The sequence below is a fragment of the Amphiprion ocellaris genome, chromosome 22 (assembly GCF_022539595.1).
Source record: "Amphiprion ocellaris isolate individual 3 ecotype Okinawa chromosome 22, ASM2253959v1, whole genome shotgun sequence".
Lineage (NCBI taxonomy): Eukaryota > Metazoa > Chordata > Actinopteri > Pomacentridae > Amphiprion > Amphiprion ocellaris.
Window position 1 is genome coordinate 4,260,159 of NC_072787.1, and position 11,295 is coordinate 4,271,453.

At 39.4% G+C, this 11,295-nt stretch overlaps 1 long non-coding RNA gene across 1 annotated transcript; it reads right to left on the reverse strand.

Moving 5' to 3' along the window:
* Positions 1-1,095: 1,095 nt before the first annotated feature.
* Positions 1,096-8,613, reverse strand: LOC129347972 (uncharacterized). The gene is made up of 3 exons (XR_008600343.1): positions 8,119-8,613; positions 7,338-7,496; positions 1,096-3,556 (listed from the first exon to the last, which is right to left on the reverse strand). It is a non-coding gene; the product is annotated as an uncharacterized LOC129347972 (long non-coding RNA).
* Positions 8,614-11,295: the final 2,682 nt, after the last annotated feature.

Sequence of the window (11,295 nt, forward strand, 5' to 3'; positions counted from 1 at the left end):
CTCATTTCAGAAAACTGCTTTCCAGATAAAGTCTAGTAGTAGTTGAAGGCATTTATCAAACTAATGTTACCTTCTGATCTCCATAAACTTTACTGTTCAGTGAAGAGAATCAAAGTTTGTTGAGGATTTCTAAAAAACCCACAGGTGAAGGTCTGAGAAGAACTCAGATGGATGGTCTAAATGTGAAATCAAGACTCATGGTCACAAATTTTAAGGCTTCTGTTAACCAGAAAGTTCAAACTAACAGAGAAGTACTGAGAAACTTTTAAAATTTCAGTCCTCAGACTGTCTGCAGGTTCAAACTAACAGAGAACTACTCAGGAACTTAGAAGATATCAGTCCTTGGGCTGTCTGAAAGTTCAATCTAACAGAGAACTACTGTGGGACTTAGAAAATTTCAGCCCTCAGACTGTCTGAAGGTTCAAACTAACAGAGAACTACTCAGGAACTTAGAAGATATCAGTCTTTGGACTGTGTGAAAGTTCAATCTAACAGAGAACTACTGTGGGACTTTGAAAATTTCAGCCTTCGGACTGTGTGAAAGCTCAGGTCCTGAGGACTCGGGAGGTGTGGAGGCTTTGGAAAGTCTTGGAACTAAGGGTTCCACCCTCCAGCACAAAGGCTGAAGTCCAACCTCCTGAGAAAAACAGTCGAGTCGAGACTCGAGTTAAAAAAAAAAACTCGAAAACGACAAAAAATAGATGATAAATGCGCAAAAAAAAGAAGAATTAGTATCTGAGCGGGTAGCTCAGGGGATAAGAAGACAGACTACCAACTGGAAGGTCGCAGGTTCAAGACCCACCACAGGCAATTTTCTTTCTTTGTCTTTGTCAGGATTTTGATAAAAAATTAAGAAGGGTCTGGTCTTGAACCAGCGACCTGCAGCTCCATAGGCAAATCCTTAACTCACTGAGCTACAGATCAGATGAAAAGAAATAAATTCGTCTTCCCTTTGGCATCGTAGTTCGTGAAGTGACCACATGGGCAGAGCCAAGGCGGAGTCTGGGTGGAGTCAGGGCGGAGAGTAGGCGGGGAGGTGGGTGGCGGCCTCCCCCCTCTACTCCCCCACCTCCCCCGACCACCCACCACACCTTCCCCCACCCGACGAGTTCTTCGAGTCTCCACGAGTTCTTCGAGTCTCCACAGGTTTTCCTGAGTTTCTGGAGTTTCCACCAGGTCGGAGGTAGAACAACTTGTCATGAAGAGGAGTTGAAGTCGGCCAGGACGGACTGACTTTTTACAGCGACTAGAAGGAAGACCACTAGAAGAGCAGGTCTTTAACCACCATCCATAAAATCCATGGAGTCGCTCCAGAGAAATGAAAGGTCAACTTTTATCAACCTCCATCCACATGTTCAACTTGATATCTTTACTTTGACATTTTTAGCACCACAAACCTTTAGTATCACACTTTATTATCCTTTACTAGGACTTTAATGGAATCCACCAGCAGATTTAGTTTTTGTTGACAAACTTTATTCTTGTCGTCGTGGGACTGCAGTATTTAAAACTGTTCCTTCTATTTGACCTCATGTTTATTAGTTTTAGTGGAGAAAGTTATTTTAGTTGTCGATTAGTCTCTTAAAAACCAAGTAATAAATTGGATTAGTCAAGAGGTTTAAATTTCTTACTTTGTCATATTTTAAATATGACAAAAAAATCTAAAAATAAAGTGTCTTGAGACAATTTGACCTGTATTTGGCATTATATAAATAAAATTGAATTCAAATTGTATGTATCTTGTAATGTTGGAGTAATTCAGCCATATATGTTGGAAAACACATTTTCTTTGTCCATTGATCTGTTGATTGTTTTCTCCAGTAATTCATTTCTTGTTTTGGTTTATAAAATGTCAAACCCAAATATATTCAGTTTACTGTCATAAAAACCAAAAAGATTTACATTCATGATGCAGGAATCAGGCAGTTTTTCACTTTTTATCTTAGTTTAGTCAGAAAGATAGTTGATAATGTGTGGATTGTTGCAGCTTGTGAGCCGTAGAAGGTTTTAATCTTTGGGGCCGAGTGTCAGAAAACATTTAGAAACCAACATCAACAAAACACTCAACAAAGATTTGAACATCATTAAAGGGGAATCCAACTTTTGCATGACAATGTCTAATTAAAGGACATTCATTTCCAACGTAAATGTGTGATATTCATCCTCTGGAGCTTTCTCTTCACATCGTCTTCCACCTGGACTGGTTTGGTCGGGAGCATGTGCAGCAAACATTTGAAAAACTGCACTTTAACATCAATGAATGACACTGAAGTTTAATCGCTACATAAATGAGACTGAGTCTGGATGTGCTGCTCTGTCATTAACTCCTAAGTTTAGGGAAAGTTCAATCAAAAGAGGACAGTTTAGATAAGACTTGAGAATGAGCTTATTTTGAATGAACATCTCAGACTTTCTGAGCTTCAGCACCTCTAGCAAGATATTTTAACAACAAGCAACTCAAGAGATCCAGAAGTTGGAGAGAGTTAGCTTTAGCTGAGCCAAAGAACATGTGGGACGCTAACCTAGCAAACATTTCAGACTTTCCTCTGTGAATTCAGAGAAATAATTTCCTATTTAACGACAGAGCTACACATCTTAACTCGTCTCATTAAAACAGACTCTAATTCAGTGTCATCCATCCATATTAAAGTGCAGTTACCCAAAATGTTTGTTGCATGAGCTCCAACAAAACCTGTCCAGGTAGAAGGCCACTTTGACAAACAGGAAGTGGAAGATTCCAAGCAGATTTATAGAAGGGGGAACCAGACTGTACTAAGTGTGGTCCAGTATAGAGGGGTGTTTTGTGGGTTTTTAAGACTGATAATGATTATTAGTGAGACATTTAGAGTAGATATTCATTTGCAGTAAATGAAAGTATTTAAAATCTTGGAGTTAAACTTTGAAGAACACAAACTCTAACAGAAAACTTTGTTGATACGTTTTTGTTTTGTTTACAGATGTTAAAGGAGTTTTATTCATGACGTATAACCAATCAAATCACTCCAAAAGACAGAGCGACCACAGGTAGATAAAGGTTCAGAGCCAAAGTAGCACCATTTTTAAATGTATTTATTACCATAAATCAGTAAAAAATGAAATACTGATAATCAGTAAATCAGTCAGCCCACAATTACTACAATTCTACAATGTATGTCTCTTTCCTTTGACTTGTTATTTGTACAATATCCAATGTATATGATGGCGTTTTTTCATAGCAAAGGCTCTACTATGATGTTTTCTAAGAGACATATGATGCTACTCTGGTTGTTCTGGCTCTGGGCTGCTGCACTCCTCCTCTGTTGTTTTCTGGATTGTACTCAGCTTCATGCCTTCGTCCATCCGGCCTCCGTTGACTCGTCCCGCCTGCCGTCTCTGGAGCTGAAGCTGGATTGGAACAGACCAAAGTACAGTCCAATCACGATGCCAGCTGCCTCTCAAAAGGCTCCTTCATCTGGCAGGTGGCAGCACTTCTTCTGAGGGGAAGCTGAGCTGGTCCAGCAGAACTTTGGAGATGTGTTCCAGTGGTTGGTGGATGTGTGGGGAGATAGAGAGGGACCTTTGAATTGTTCACAAAGGAAAACAGGGAACCCATTGGTAGTTTTAGTTTAGGATGCTACTGCGGTGTGTTTTTGGGTTTTAAGAGGTGAACAGGAAGAGTTTTTTTTCTATTGATTATCTTTTACTTTGTTCCTGGTTGGAATGCCCATCAATGTCAACATGAAGTTCACTTTTAGTTCTGTTTATTTATTTTTATTTTACTAACACCCATTTGTTTTTAACCCCCTCACATGTGTTGTTGTAAACTTAGTCTTTCAAATAAATACTCGTCTAACCCTCTGGAAACCAGCGTTTGGACTGTTTTTGTGTTGCTCCTCACCTACTGACAGCTGTGGACTAAAGGCTATACTGTGACGTTTTTAGAGCGACATGCTATACTATGATGTTTGTTGGGCGACACGCTATACTATAGGCTTTTTAAATTGACATATTACTGTGACGTTTTTTTTGTTTTAGTTTTTTTTTTTTTTTTTTAGCAACATATAAGAACTCAAACAGTTTTAAAAGTTACTACACTTTTACTTGTGCAATGAAATTATTATTCTATGGCATTTTTTAGATGACATATTATAGTCTGATGTTTTGTTGAATGACATACTATTTTGACAATATACTGCACTATGACATTTTTTGAACCACATATCATACATGACAATTTTAGGCAACATCCTATCATTTTGCGCTTTTTGAACCACATAATAATCTATGTTTTGTTTTTTTTCTTGCCAACATGCTGTACTATGAACTACAGGCCATACTATGTTATTCTTGAGTAAAGCATACTATACTGTGACATTTTCAGAACTACATCCTATACTATGGCGTTATACACAGAGTGCTTTGGTTACATGTTGATCCTATACTATGGCGTTATACACAGAGTGCTTTGGTTACATGTTGATTTATAATCTAGATTTTTTTCTGTTTTGTTTTTTGATGGGATTACCACAGACCTGACCGTGAACACCGTTGACACCCCACAGGTCTTGCGAAGTGGTGTAAAGGTGTCAAAAAATTGCAGAATAAATAGTTATTGCCACATTGAAATTCAGTATCTGAGGTTTACAAATTTGCAAAGAAAAAAATTTTCTGATGAGGCATTCTCAAGAAAATTGATTTTAAATCGATGGCTGTTTTTGCAAAAATTCCTTGATTTTTACTTGCTTGCCAAGGCATACTTTTGCAAGTTTTTAACTAGATGTGGCATTCAAAGCATGAAACAGATGTTTTGCGGTTTACAAATTGTAAATATTTCAAAGTAATATTACAAAAGTGAATGGTGTAGATAGTAGGGCTGGGCGATATGGCCTAAAAAAAAAATCTCCGATTTGTAACACAAAAAATCCCAATTCACGATTTATCCGATTTTTTTTTTCCCCCCTACCTAATCTCTGCACAGAGTCCAGTCTACTTTATGCAAATGAGCTGCAGCCCTCTCCAGGTAAACACACCTGATCGCAGCTGGAAATGCGCCGCATGTGGCATGCTGGTCCGGTTGCAGTGCGTTTCCAGTTGTGATCCGGTGTGTTTACCTGGAGAGGGCTACAGCTCATTTGCATAAAGTAGACTGACTTCTACTTTATGTAAATTGGATGCAGCGTGCAGAGATTCCACGCATCGTGAAACTGTCCTCAAACTTCTAAACTAGGCGTCGGTGACCTAAAACAAGGACAGATTCAGCTGCTGCAGATTATTTCTCGCTTCAAATGCTTTCAGAAATACTTTTCGCTGAAGTTTTTTTTTAAATAAAAGTACAATTTGCGGCCGAGCCGCTGTGTTTATCTGACTTGTCTGCAGGACAGTCCAGCTGAAAGCTCGGTGACGTCACCACGTAGCGTCCTGCTGTTGCTCAGCGCTGTCATGTGACCATGTTGTGGTTCGCTAGTGACCACCGTCTGTGTGATTTTCAGATGTGGTGCGTTGCCGTGGGGGGAAATAGCATCTAGTGGACACGTACCTTTAGATCTGCACCGCTCGCCGCCATGTTGTTTGTGTATCAAGCGCGGGGGGGAGGGGGGCGCACTCTGAACTACGGGAGCCCAGCGGGAAGGTGTTGGTGGCGGATGTTGATGAGAAAATCGATTTTCATTAAAACAAATCGACATTAAGTACAAACTCGAATTAATCGATAAAATCGATTTATCGCCCAGCCCTAGTAGATAGTAAACAATGTTGGTGAGTGCACACAGCCTTGCTGAGGTACAGTATTAATAGCAAGCATGATGCACATTTTCTTATTCCTTAAACAGAAAGTATGTGATTATTGCACACAAATATTTCTGACACAAGTTTCATGAATATTTCTACTAAGAATTGTATAAAACACTGACTTAAAATCAAGAAACAGGGCCAATGTGCGTAGCTTACAGGTAAATTTTGGTGCTCATGTACATAATTCATCAAAGTAAGAGATGTATCCTTATCATCCTATCTCAGCAGTTTTGGTGTGCACACGTATTATTGTTAGTTCCATAGTACTGAAAGTTTCGTAAGGAGAAAGCCCATCTGGTCCATTTACTTTTCATACATTAAGCTGTTGAAACACTAGTAACCCCACACATCTTAAGTCCTCTACATTTGCATCTCGAGGTACATGCTGATTTTGGTGTAACACAGTAGTTGGCAAGTTGTTAGCATTTCTATTAGCTTCATCAAATCAAATGTTATGGTAGAAATGTATTCAAACTTTTGAAAGATGACCTGAAAGAGGCAATGGGTTGCACCCTTCCTTTTCTGTTATATGCCAAACTTAATATCTGTTTTGCAGTGTGTAACATGTTAGAGGCCTTAATTAGCTCTTTTTCACAAGCAATTTATTCTTTTTGTTGAAGTTGAGATAAATAGAGTGACTGATATTACACAACCTGAGTTAGACTAAGAATGCCGCCAGCAAAAACTCATGATATCAATCGATCTTTAGTTTGCCTTGTCTGCTTTAAGAAATGCTCATCCATGGTGCCTATCACAGGAATTGTTCTCATTAGAGTACACAAATTCTTCATGGAAGATTTTGATCCAACTGATCAAAAGTTGCCCAATGGTATCTCTACGCGCTGCAGAAACAGCCTCTTGGAATTAGACAAGGGAAAGCCTGCTGCTCTGGAAGATCCAGTTGACTTTACAACATTGAACTTGATGCATTCTTTGTTGTGTATGTCCCCATTTCCTCAAACGCCACAAGTCTTCAAATAAAGGACTGGGAAATAAGTCGGAATAGGCTTCAGACACAGTGCACTCAGACTTGTCAATCTCTGAGTCATGAGCAACAAGCATTTGGACAGTTAACTGTTAAATGTTGCAATTTCTTGTACTCAATGATTTGTTGTTTTTGTTTTCTTTTAATTTTGTTTATTTATGTCTTTTTTTTAGAATTACATAGATATATTTTAGAAAAACAAAACGAAAATTAAAAACAAAACAAAACAAAAAAAAACCTGTCTGTGATTGGTACCTTGACGTGGTAGATAGGCATAAGGAGGTATTTAGGTCTCTGAACTAAATCCAATCAAAACAGTTACTAATTTTTACTGCCAGCAACCCTTAAATGTCATATTAGTATAAGATCTGCAATAGTGCACCTTGGCGAGCATCTCAAAATCACATAATTTTCCCAAAAGTTAATGTAATTTTTAAATTACGTATTTTTGAGAATCCCTCATCAGAAAATTTTTTTCTTGACAGTTTTGTAAACCTCAGGTACTGGATTTTAACGTGGCACTAACCATTTATTCTGCAAATTTTTAATACCTTTACGCCACTTCGCAAGACCTGTGACCCACCTGAGGGAGACGCTGCCTAAGATCTCAAGGCTGCTTGGTCGTGGTCTTTCTGGCACGTACTCTTCCAAGATGAGCCGGGAAGTTTAACACTGATGGAATGACACCAGGTCTAAGCCGACAAACTTCCAATTCCTCCTCAAGCCATAGTCTCTGGGAAACCTACATGGAGTAAGAAAAGTAGACAGAGAAGTAATTAAGTCTGTACACACCATATTAAAAAGAAATCATGCTAATAAATTAAGTACAAAGAACCGAATTCGCCAATACACTGGAGAACAGAGCTATTTAATTTGATAAGTATAACCTTGTTTAGTAACATTTCAATTATTTGAGTAATTCTGTAATTCTGTAATCCCAATCATAAAATGGGTTTGGAGGAAGAACATAGATGGTAATCTGGATATATATGAGTTAGGCTTTATAACTACTATTGGTAGTATTGGTGGTAGTAATAGCAATGTGACTAGTACTAGTAGTAGTAGTAGTACACTCTACTGCTGCTGATACTGGCACTGCTACTACAACTTGTAATACTATTACAAATGCTGATACTACTTCTACGACTCTAACAGCTGTTTATACTACTACTGCTGCTTGTACTTTTAGTATTACTACTACTGCTTGTACAACTATACTACAGCTACTATTAATCGTCTGGTATTTGCTTGTCAAGCTGCTAGCTCGCCTTAGCGTTTTGCTAGTGGCTAACTAGTTAGCTCTCATAGACTGGAAGCTCTCAACAAGATTTCATAATGAAAAAAGAGCCAAAAACTATTCTTACCTATGAAAAGTCATTCCAAGTTTCCTTGTCTCAATCGTACGACGTAGTGTGTAATTGTATGCAGCACAATGAGCCGGCATACTTGTTGTTTCCGTTTTCACGCCGTCTACATCAACGGAATGCACTGAAACTTTGCCCCCACTAGCTTAGCCTCGCTGTAGCACGCAGCTCAAAGGGGCGTGTCCTATCTACTCATTCATATCTATGAGAACAACGGTGGCTGCACATAAGGACGCCTGACGTTAATTAGCTGCGTAAATACCATTATATACAGTCTATGGTAAATACGTATGTGAATCGCATCATTGGCTGCAGCAGCCAGTCACCGGTTACTCACTGACTCACACTGAAAAATAGAACAGAATGAATTGTTACGTGTTTATTTTATTTACAATTTAGGTTGGATTTTTTTTTTTTGTGCGCAGCGCAGATTTTCTGTGCGCGGAGACCGTGTCAGCAGTGCGCAATTGCGCACGCGCGCAGCTTAGAGGGAACAGTGGTTATGAACCATTGTGAGCTTTAGCATTAAAAAGGACGCAGCATTGAAACAATGAGGCAGTTTAAAATAATATCTAAAGAAAGAGTTGGTCTATTATCTTCTGTTCAACTAATGTTGTAAACATTATTCCTTCACGTGTTTCTATTTTGTCATATTTGGGAGCAGTGACACGGGATAATGTTATCAGTGACAACAACGCACTGGTGCTTGATGTGATATAGGCATTGATTGACTGGCTGCAGCTGCTATGATGGATGTGATTCATTTGTGTGGCAGATATTTCCAATTGTTGAGTCTGTAGTAGCTTAGGCTTTGTGTTTTTGATGTAATGTTATGCTGACGTCATAATGATCTGACATCCTACATTATCCATAATTCCTACTTTTCAAAATCCTCAGCCCAAGCCAACATAACACCGGTGATTTCAGTATGGCATCATCACTTCACAGTGCCACTAAGAACTAAAGAGGACGACTGTTTTCACAGAGTAATATACACCGATCAGGCATAACATTATGACCACCTGTCTAATATTGCGTTGATCTCCTTTGTGCTGCTAAAACTCCTCTGACCCAGTGGGCCACGGACACAGGACCTCTGTGGATGTCAGTGAATTCTGTGGGTTCTGTGGGTTGCAGGTTGGGACCTTCCTAGATCAGGTTTATCCTGGTACATCCCACAGATGCTCAGTAAGATTTGGATCTAGGGAGTGTGGAGCCCGGGTGAACAGCTTAGCTCTATCGTGTTCCCCGGGTCACTCCTGAGCAGTTTTTATGGCGTGTCGGGGTGCATTGTCCTGCTGAGGGTGGAAACTGGCATCAAGGACTGCTGTTGCCATAAGCGAGGGTTGCTTGACCTGCATGATTTAGGTGGCTGGTACATGTCAAACATCCACATGAATGTCAGGACTTCAAGGTTTCCCAGCAGAATGTTACATTATGACAAGATGATCCATGTTATTCACTTCACCTGTCAGTGGTCATAATGCTGTGGCTGATTGGTGTAAATCATGATTAACAAACAACATTCAACTGTAGAACTGGTAAAGCTCCACTTTAACATAAGTGGCTGCAGATAATGATACTCTAACACTACTTCTTTGAACTTCAGATGTGAAGTTTGGAATGGGAACAACATGCTCCTTGTTCTGTTTTGTTTGGTTGAAATTGCCTCTGATGATCTTAATATTCAGTATTTTGCAGCATTGTTCACATTCACTATTCCACCACAAGATGGCAGTATGAATCCACACTGAGCTGCTCTCTTTGCTCCCCAGTTCCTCTCTAACCCACTTTTCTGATCCAGCGCACGAGTTAAGCAGCTCCTGTGTTGGTAAAGGCTTTGCTCTGGACATTTTGCTCTTTCGTGCCTGAGGAGACTCCACAGAGAGCCTCATGTCACTTTTCATACATGACTGGAAAGCAGCTTAGCCGGAGGCTGTAGATGTTCATGATGCAGTCTTTGACAGCAAATAACCCTCCTTGTAGTTCGGCTCAGGGCAGCTGGCAGCCCTAATACATACTGTATGACACTGAATCTGTTTACACCTGCATGTCCAATCCCCACAGACTGGACCAGTAATGTTGAATGTACCGTAATGGAGTTAATTCGAATGTGAATGTTTGAGTACCACAATGTGAGTTTAAGAGAGTGCATTGCTCTAGTGATATAAGCTGAAGGAAAACATCACGAAAAACAATATAACATTTAAAAATAAAAGTCTTCAGGCTGAGATGTTATTAACACCAAACTGACAAACTGTAAGGATTACAAGTGCTTCATGTTGATGACTTCAGCTTACAAACCTCTACTGAGCTTTGAAAGGGAGGAGCCAACTGAGGTGATTCCTCTGAATGATTAATATGTTGCTGTTTTCTGCTAAATGTATGAAGAGAAAGACGTGTATCCGATTGTTCTGTGATCAAGGAGCAGTTTGTTTATGCAAAGGCCTTTACCACCCATTTATTTTTCTCTGCGCTCACAGGATACAAAAAGGCCCATGTTGCTGTCATTACTGTGAATGTTGAGTTTATTCTGGATAATAACTGAATCTATAGAATAAGTTTCAGTTGCATGCTGTATTCGCTGAGTAAATATTCTGAGTTTTGGGACTGATCTGTATTGTATTGGTGTATGTACTCCAACGCATATCTGATCTTGACCTTAAGTTCTGCTGCTAGTTGTTATAGTTAAAAGAAGCCTTGCAATGTAGTTTATTCTAATGTGTGTGTATACAGTATGTAGTGTACTTATAGCAGGAGTATAACATGATTCATTAAAACTTACTGATGACCCTTTAAGTGCACCATGCTTAACTGGTCCACCTTTGGCCCCAAATGAAATGCTCAAACATCTATTGGATGGATTTCTATGAAGTTTGGTACAGATTACCCAAATGCCAAATGCTACCAAGCTAATCTACACCTATGCATGGTAAACTTTAGGATGTTAGCATAGTCAATGCAAACATACAGATGTTAGCGCAGAGCTTCTCTTTACTAAAGAACAGCCCATAGACTGAATGTAAGTCATTGACTCTATATAAAAAATATCTATAATAATGGATGAACCGCTGTGATACCAGTTGTATGTTTCCTGATGAGCAGGTTAGCTTTAACCGTCTTGGCAGTACCTGACATCTCTAAACTCCCAGCTAATCCAAAAATGAGCAAAGTCAC